This window comes from Callithrix jacchus, chromosome 6, assembly GCF_049354715.1.
Source record: "Callithrix jacchus isolate 240 chromosome 6, calJac240_pri, whole genome shotgun sequence".
Taxonomy (NCBI): Eukaryota; Metazoa; Chordata; class Mammalia; order Primates; family Cebidae; genus Callithrix; species Callithrix jacchus.
The window spans coordinates 72,784,493-72,794,008 of NC_133507.1; the positions used below are offsets into that span (position 1 = coordinate 72,784,493).

The following is a 9,516-nucleotide window of genomic DNA, read 5'->3' on the forward strand; positions in this document are numbered from 1 at the left end:
AATTGGAGCCTTATGCAACTCAAAACTCTTAAGAAGAATCACTCTCAAGGAGTAAAAATCTAGAAATATAATGGTAGACAAATATTATTGGAGACTGTTCAAGACATAAATCATTCAGCAAATATGGGAGTTACTATGACATACCGTGAAAATACAGGCATGATTTATTGTTTCAAAGAGCTTGGGGAGATTACACATACTATGCTAATGGGGAGATTGCACATACACATCTGAGAACAGTGCATGGTATATGCTCAACATTCTGAGCAGCATTGCAATGACAGTATTGTTGAGCATTCTGAGCAACTGATACCTTGGCAAGTGCTCCAGACATTTAAGTGGTCGGGGAAATTGCTGTGAGATGAAGTGGGTAGTGGGGGATACTCATAGTAGAGATAGAACCTGAGATGTGTTTGAAGGATAGGCTTTGCATGGATAAGGAGAAACAGCAAGGACACCATGGACTAGGAACAAAATGCACACACACACACACACACACACACAGAAACACACACACAAGTAAATGTGTAAAAATGGTCAAGGGTAGAGCATACAAGACCAAATTGGAAGAGTCAGGTTGAAAGGTTTGATAGAAAACAGAATATATTTGGAATCTTAAATAGCAAGACAGCAATCTAAATTTTACTATTTTTGAAATGGAGAGCTGCAGAGGATTCACAGCAGAGTGGCAACATGATGAAAGTAGTGCTTTAAAGAAAGTAGAATGATTCTTGGTCCTTAAGATACTAACAAGGAACAAGACTAAAGAATTATTGGAGAATGTGTAAAAGGACCACCTAGAATAATTAAAGCAGTGGTTAAGAACAACAGCTCGAGAGTCAGACTATGCAGGTGTGAATTCTCATGTCGCCACTTACTAGCCGTTACCTTGGATAAATTAGTTAACTTCTCAGTGCCTCCTTTTCCTCAGCTATACATTATAGATATTGACTGGGATTCCCTCATGACTTTGTAAATGAGCTGAGATGTATACGATTTTTAGAACAGTGCACAGTGAAATTTGAATAAATTTAGCTATTTTTATTATTAAAGAACAGTGCTAACTAGCTATCATGCAGAGATTATCGATCAGCTTTCTATACCATCTCTGCAATGTAAGTAATGCCAACTCCTACACTGCAGACATGTTGTCATGATAGAATTGCTCTAAAAGTCCCTGGCACAGAGCAGGCAGAGGTGATAATTAATTAGTTGATCCATGGTCTCAACCCCAGGCCACAATTTAAATTTAATCTCTTTTAGTTCAGAAGGGTTTGTTTGGTAAAATTGGAGGGGGAATCCCTGTAGTCTCTGGACTCAGAAGTCAGACTCAGACTGACACCTTATTTGGGTTTCCTGTAGAATGACGAAGACACAAAGACATGAAGAAAAGTCTTTGTTTGGGGAAACTTGATACTTTTCTGTTATTGCCCAAACAAACTCATCTGGACATATAAAAATTGACTTGGAAATTTTAAAATAAAAATTGCAAACCAAACAGGATGTAGCCTGGTTAGGGAGGAAATGATTCACTGGATTAACGTAATCAGACAGCTCTATTTGTCCAAGACTTAAACAATCACTAAGTTCTGTCTTCACCACTTAATGTGGCCACCCAGCTCTAGTCTGTTATAGGTAGAAAAGGAGAAACAAGGGTGGAAACAACACATATTTCCTGTGTGTGTGTGTATGTGCATGTGTGTGCATTTGCATGCATGCACACACATATACTTAATGCTTTTGCTGGCTAGCAACTTCTCTTACAACTGTGTGCTTCCAAATGATTTTTACATTTCAATGTGTTTTTGGCAGACGATAGATTTCCTTTCCATGAATAAAAGGTAGTGAGAGCAAAGGCACTAAGTATCAACCGTCTGAAAGTCAAAGGAATACTGTTAACAATCCCTTTCCTTTTCATTTTCCTGTAAAAGATAAGGTAGAAAGTGGCATGTGGCTAGAGGATTTACAGCCACATGATGGAGGACGGGAGAGCTGTCACCTGCTTTGCTACGCAGGGTGCCCAGCTTAACCCATCTTTCTTTGGCAACTGTGCCCCAATGAGAAAAGCTAGCAGTCCATATGTTGAGTAGGCACCATGCCATTTTGACAGGCGTGAGTGTCGGCAAGAAAGGGACCATGTATGAGCATCAAATGTGTTTGTTGTGGGAAGGATTCTAGGCCAGGAATATTAAAATAACTGTCTGTCCTTAGCTCTAGCACATATGGTTAAGGAGATAGGCTATGATGACTCACATTAACGTTGGAAAAAATATATATAGAATACGCAACCATGCTAAGTAAGTTTCTGATGTTGATAAATTGGGACTGGAATCTTCACAAAGAAAGGTTGTAGAAAAACATACATAGCAATAATAGACTCTCTTTTATGTATCAAATATAATTTACTAAAGACTAAATTCACATCCTATTATAGTTCTCCTGAACTGATGAACAAATTGAAGGATCCGATTAGATTTTTGCTGAGAGGTCCTCAGGTATTTCCTAACACTATTTGAAAAGTAAATGGGATAAAATGGGTTCATTTAATATTTCAATTCCAAAGAAATTAAATTAATGTTACCAATGTTAGTTCAACTATTTTCTGCTACAGGGACCATTTGTTTTAAAATCATTAAAGGATTTTAAATGACACTGTCCTGACATTTGGTGTGATTAAATTTAGGGAATTAGTATAAAGACATTTTGTCTCTCCTTAGCTTTCTAAGTGAATAGTACATCTTCCTAAGTAGTAAAAAGTAATTACTGACCTATTTCTATATTTATATTGACTTGCATATGTGTGTGTTGACTTTATAAACATTTAGGCATATAACTGCTTCAATTCACAATTGTCCCTTCAGAGATTCCAACAAGCTTGCTTAATTCCTTGGAAAGGCAGCATTGTATGGTGCTAAGGATACAGGATTTAGAGCTTAAGACATGTATGTGAGATTTGATAGTAGTCCATAAGGTGTTTAAACTTAAACCTATATGCACACATACACATTTCCCTCTCCAAACCCACACAAGCTTGGCATTTGTCATTTTTAAGTCTAGAAAGGCACATCTAGTTTATCTCTAGCTCTAGTAAGTTGGCCTCCTAGGGAAATGCCCTAGTAACAATCTAAATATGTAGCAGGGAGGCGTCTCATTAAGCAATGTGTTGTTTCTCAAGACTATTTTCTCAAAGATGAAGAACAACTTTTAACATACTTTATAATTTCTTATATATTATGTTTTTTTAATGTCTGCTTCCCCTGACTAGAATATAATACACAGGGAAGGATTTCTTGCCTGTTACTATTATTATTATTAATTTTTTTGAGACAAGGTCTTGCTCTGTCACCTAGGCAGGAGAGTGCAGTGGCGCTACTTCAGCTTACTGCAACCTCTGCCTCCCAGGCTCAAGTGATTCTTCCATCTCCACCTCATGAGTAGCTGGGATTACAGGTGCATACCACCAATCCAGCTAATTTCGTAATTTTTTTTTTATAGAGATGGGGTTTTGCCATGTTTTCAGGCTGGTCTGGAACTACTGAGCTCCCGTGATCTGCTTCCCTTGGCCTTCCAAGGTGCTTGGATTATAGGCATGAGCCACTGCACCCAGTGCCTATTATATTGTCATGATTAACTACTTTTATTAACGTGTGCCAAAAACATGCCTCTAACAATGTCCTGCACATACTGGTATCTCAATAAATATTTTGTTTAGCAGATGAATAAATAAACTAGGCTTTTCTATGCTGATGGCTAAAAAGGCAGACATCTGGGTTATACTCAGTGGTGGTGCCAAGGGCAGTAGCCAACCCAATCTCCATCAGCTTCCTTCATTCCCAGATAAAAAAAAAAAAACCTTACTTTTAATATGGCTGATTTAATCACTTTTATATAAAGTGTGACTAAAAGTTTAGGAAACTTTTATATTGATATTGATCTGTAACACACACACCAAGTTAAAAAGAGTGTGCGTTCTTTACAAACATAGCCTCATGGCAAACCTCCCAGCTTCGTCTTCCAACCAGATGGCCTCCCCTAAGCCCTACCCTACATAGAATTCTCAAGATGAAGCTGGCCCTCCTCAGATCCAAATCAGAGTATCTATGGTAGGACCAGGATTCAGCACTTTCCACAAGCTGCAAGGTGAGTCTTATATAACACTAATGTTTGAGTATACACAGCCCCAGAGGTTCCTATTCTTACATGGATTCTTTACTCCTTGTTCTAATTCAAGGCTCTTATGACACTCACTGACTTTGCAAAGGTAGCTGCAAATCTTAGAGTTTTGTGATTGTCTGAAGTTAGATGAAAGTTAATTTCATTGTCCTTTTTGTGAGACTTGATGAATGAAGGAGAAATTACACCACGAGCTTGGACAGGGCAATAGCAATGAAACAGTATGTTACTTTGATTGCAGACTTCTTGTTCTGCAAAAACTACCGAACTAGTCCTGGAAAAACAAGGCACTAGCTTTTATTTATTTACTTTTTATTTACTCCTGAAATGCATATAGTCAGGGCCAACAGGCCTATACAGTGCCTTGATGCAAATGAGAGAAATCGCTTGCCCTAAGGGGACAGATTTGAAAAAAGTGTCCCCTACTGACAACACCAATTAGAAAAAGGCATCTGCATCTTAAGTTGTCTCAAGGATGGCTGAGAGAAGCCTGGCCTTCCAGCGACTCTGGTGCCCTCTTATCTGGAGCCTTAGGTGGAGTGCCACAGTCCAACTGCATGATTATATGAGGTGTAGTTCCTGATACTAGAAGTCAAAAGCTGGTCTCTGGTGATGGAGCAAGAATGAAAGAGAAAAGTAAGTCCTAAAGGGAACACCAGTGGTTTGTTAGGTCCAGAGATGAGCCCTTATCTTTGCTATACAAGAAACATCTTTGTTTTAAAAAGTGACCTTTGATAAAATGTAATAAATCTCTTGTTTGAAGGACAGAGAGTTGTGATTACTACTCTTAACTTTTGAGAAAACCATAAAGTCATTTACACGGTACTGAGGGTACTGAGGGGAGGGACAGACAAGCTCTCATAGTGGAAACAATGAATCCCTTGGCAACTGGACAAGAGGTTCTTGAGAAAATGCTTACCTTTGAGTGGAGAGCTTCTATGGCTATCTACAGATCTCCATCTCTACTACATACAGGCTACATGATTTGGGGCACGTCATGTCACCAATCTAAAATGGACATCTACTTCTTGGAAGTTGTGGAATGCTTTAACAAGGGCTTTATAAATTGAAGAGTATCAATGTTAGTGATTATTTTGGAAGAATATATTTTATCATGGTAGGGACTTTGACAAGTTTTCAATGCCTTTGACAGCCCATGTTATATTATACATTTCAAAGAAACAAATGTAGGCCTTTAAGTCTTTTTCTGCAATAACTGCCTTCCTGAGCAACTAATTCAAAAGTATTTGTGCAATACTGTCACAACATAGTAAATGTGGTTAAATGAGGGAAATTGCTGTCCCCTAAGGGGACAGACTCAAAAAAAGTGCCCCCAACTGGTAACTAGAAAAAGGTAACAGCAAATTATGTTGACACAGGGATGGCTGATAGGAGCCTGGCCTTTCAGCTATTCTGGAAGCAGTTATCACAAAGAATAGATAATGGGTTGGTGCAAAAGTGATTGCAGTTTTTGCCACTGAAAATCATGGCAAAATTTCCGATGGCAAAAACCACAATCACTTTTGCACAAAACGAATGAATCAGCCCCCTGACAAATTAACTTCAAAGATTATGGGAAGAATAAGGTTTTTTTGTTGTTTATTTGTTTGTTTGTTTTTGTTAGTCAGATATGACTCAATGGATCAAAAGGGAGTATGTAAAAAATATTTCAAATAATTTTTTGAATAGGTCCTCTGACTGGATGGGATTTTTGTGATTCTCAAAGTTTGGAGTTCATTAGTATGTATTAGAATCATCTGCAGTTTTGTTTGAACTATCATTCTTGAGCTCCATCCCAGAGGTTCTGATTTATGAAATCAGAGATGGACCCAGAAATTTTAATTTTAATAAGTACTTGATACAGATGGGTTGAAGACCACACTTTGAAAAATACTGGAGGTGATCTCTAAAGTGAATCTGAACTTCAACTTCCTTGAGTGATTTATTTACACTGAAAGTGTATTTTCTTTCTTTTTTTTTATTGTACTTTAGGTTCTGGTGTACATGTGCAGATTATGCAGGATTGTTGCATAGATACACACATGGCAATGTGGTTTGCTGCCTCCATCCCCATCATCTACATCTGGCATTTCTCCCCATGTTATCCCTCCCTGACCTCCCCACCCCCCCGCCGCTATCCCTCCCTTGCCCCCCTCAACAGACTCCAGTGTGTGATGCTCTCTTCCCTGTGTCCATGTGTTCTCATTGTTCAGCATCCACTTCTGAGTAAGAACATGTGGTGTTTGATTTTCTGTTCTTGTGTTAGTTTGCTGAGAATTATGGTTTCCAGATTCATCCATGTCCCTACAAAGGACACAAACTCATCATTTTTTATGGCCGCATAGTATTCCATGGTGTATATGTGCCACATTTTTCTTGTCCAGTCTATTGTCAATGGGCATTTGGGTTGGTTCCAGGTCTTTGCTATTGTAAACAGTGTCACTGTGAACATACGTGTGCATGTGTCTTTATAATAGAATGATTTATAATCCCTTGGATATATATATCCAGTAATGGGATTGCTGGGTCAAATGGATTTTTTTCTAGGTCCTTGAGGAAGTGCCACACTGTCTTCCACAATGGTTGAACCAATTTACACTCCCACCAACAGGGTAAAGGTGTTCCTATTTCTCCACATCCTCTCCAGCATCTGTTGTCTCCAGATTTTTTAATGATCACCATTCTAACTGGAGTGAGGTGGTATCTCAATGTGGTTTTGATTTGCATTTCTCTAATGGCCAGTGATGATGAGCATTTTTTCATATGCTTGTTGGCCTCATATATGTCTTCTTTTGAAAAGTGTCTGTTCATATCCTTTGTCCACTTTTGGATGGGCTTGTTTGTTTTCTTTCTTGTAAATCTGTTTTAGTTCTTTGTAGATTCTGGATATTAGCCCTTGGGCAGATGGGTAGATTGCAAAAAGGTTTTCCCATCCTGTTGGTTGCTGGTTCACTCTAATGATTGTTTCTTTTGCTGTACAGAAGCTCTGGAGTTGAATTAGGTCCCATTTGTCTATTTTGGCTTTTTTTGCCAATGCTTTTGGTGTTTTAGTCATGAAGTCTCTGTTGAGAGTGTTTTCCTGAATTCTGCTCAGGAATCTGAGTAAAGTGTTTCTCTCTCTCTCTCTCTCTCTCTTTTTTTTTTTTTTTTTGTCATTTTCTGGTTTTTGTTATTGTTGTTGTTTTATACAGCATCTCACTCTGTTGTTCAGGCTGGAGTGGAGTGGCATGATCGTAGCTTACTGCAGCCTCAAACTTTGGTGAAGGGATCCTCTCATATTAGCCTTTCAAGTAGCTAGAATTATAGGCATGTACCACTATGCCTGGCTAATCTTTTTATTTTTATTAAAGACATGATCTCACTATGTTGCCCAGGCTGGTCTTGAACTCCTGGCCTCAAGTGATACTCCGACTTAACTGCTGGGATTATAGGCATCAGTCACTGCACCTGGCCCAAAGCATTTATTTTAATAACTCGTGTAGCTGTAGACAAAAAAAAAAATTGATGAAATCTGCTCTAGATTTTTTTTCATATGCTTTCAAATATGGTAAAAAACTTTGATGTTTAAATAACCATTCAATATCTTTGATACTATAACTAATTGTTTGCAAGTGGTACTGTCATGCCAAGAACTATTTGAGGCTTTTGAAAATATATACAAAAAGTAGAAATGTGTTATACTTACATGGAAACACTGCTGACAGTTTGTCTAAAGAAAAAAGAACAATTTAGCTTTGAGGTTCTTGTTACACAGCTTAAACTACTCTGATATAATCTGGGCTGTATGTAATTAAAATCACCTGAAAACTTTAGTTAATTACTTATCTCTAAGTACCATTCTAAACAAATGAAAAATGAACTTATGGGGATTCAGATGAGGTATAGATATTCTTTACAAGTTGTGCAGATAATCCTGTTCTACCAGGGCTGAGAATCATAATTAAACTAAAAGATAATAATTAATACAATTTCTGGTTTAATTATTTTTCTTTTTTTGGCACGTGATTAAGAAAATTTATCTGATTTCTGTTCTCAGTTAAATGGGAGAACAAAAGTATTAATTGCATTTGACAAATATTTTAAAATGTTATTTCTGACCTCATGGAACTTACTAATTGACAGAAATAAATATATTTGCCTTCGAGGACAAAAAGATAAAGCCACAATGCTGGCATATTGATTTAAATTGTAGGAAATATTCCTTCACTGGCTAAGGTTGAAACTAGTAGGATAATTTTGCAGAGGCTGTTTAGGCTCTCTTTAGATACTGTGTGTTATATCTGACCACAAGGAAGATAGTAGTAGCTGGGCCATAGCCATGGGCTCTGAGTGCTTTGGTTTCCTAAAGACAGAGTTAATAGAATGAGCCCATATATTGAATAATTTTAAATTCCACAAAGACTTATTAATGATATAGTATATGAACACTACAATTAATTAGTTAGAAGGATTTTGACTATAAGTAACTCTGTTAGTCCATTTTCATGCTGCTGATAAAGACATATTCAAAACTGGGTAATTTATACAGGAAAAAGAGTTTAATGGACTTACAGTTCCATGTGGCTGGTGTGACCTCACAATCATGGTGAAAGGCAAGGAGGAGCAAGTCTCATCTTACATGGATGGCAGAAGGCAAAGAAAGAGAATGAGAGCCAAGCAAAACAGGTTTTCTCTTGTCTAACCATCAGATCTCATGAGACTCATTCACCATGAGAACAGTATGGGCTAAACCACCCCCACAATTCAATTATCTCCCACTGGATCCCTCCTACAACTTGTGGGAATTTCGGGAGTACAATTCAAGATGAGATTTGGGTGGGAACACAAAGTCAAACCATATCATTCCACCCTTGACCCCTCCCAAATCTCATGTCCTCACATTTTGAAACCAGTCATTCCTTCCCAACAGTTGCCCAAAATCTTAACTCATCTCACGATTAACTCAAAAGTTCACAGTCCAAATTCTTACCTGAGACAAGGCAAGTCCCTTTCTCCTATAACCCTGTAAAATAAAAAGCAAGCTGGTTACTTCCTAGATACAATGGGGGTACAAGTATTGGGTAAATACAGCCATTCCAAATGGGAGGAATTGGCTGAAAATACAAAGGGCCTACAGGTCTCATGCAAGTCTGAAATCCAGAAGGGGAGTCAATTCTTAAAGCTCCAGAATGATCTCCTTTGATTCCATGTCTCACATCCAGGTCATGCTGATGCAAGAGGTAGTTTCCCATAGTCTTAGACAGCTCTACTCCTGTGTATTTTCAGGGTACAGCCTCCCTCCCAGCTGCTTTTATGGGCTGCCATTGAGTGGGGGGACAGAACCAAATCACATCGGTAACAAAA

At 38.1% G+C, this 9,516-nt stretch overlaps 1 long non-coding RNA gene across 1 annotated transcript; it reads right to left on the reverse strand.

The window, feature by feature from the left end:
• Positions 1 to 6,326: 6,326 nt before the first annotated feature.
• LOC128932376 (uncharacterized) lies at positions 6,327 to 8,794 on the reverse strand. The gene is made up of 3 exons (XR_008482156.2): positions 8,725 to 8,794; positions 7,859 to 7,882; positions 6,327 to 7,655 (listed from the first exon to the last, which is right to left on the reverse strand). It is a non-coding gene; the product is annotated as an uncharacterized LOC128932376 (long non-coding RNA).
• Between the last annotated feature and the right edge of the window lie 722 nt (positions 8,795 to 9,516).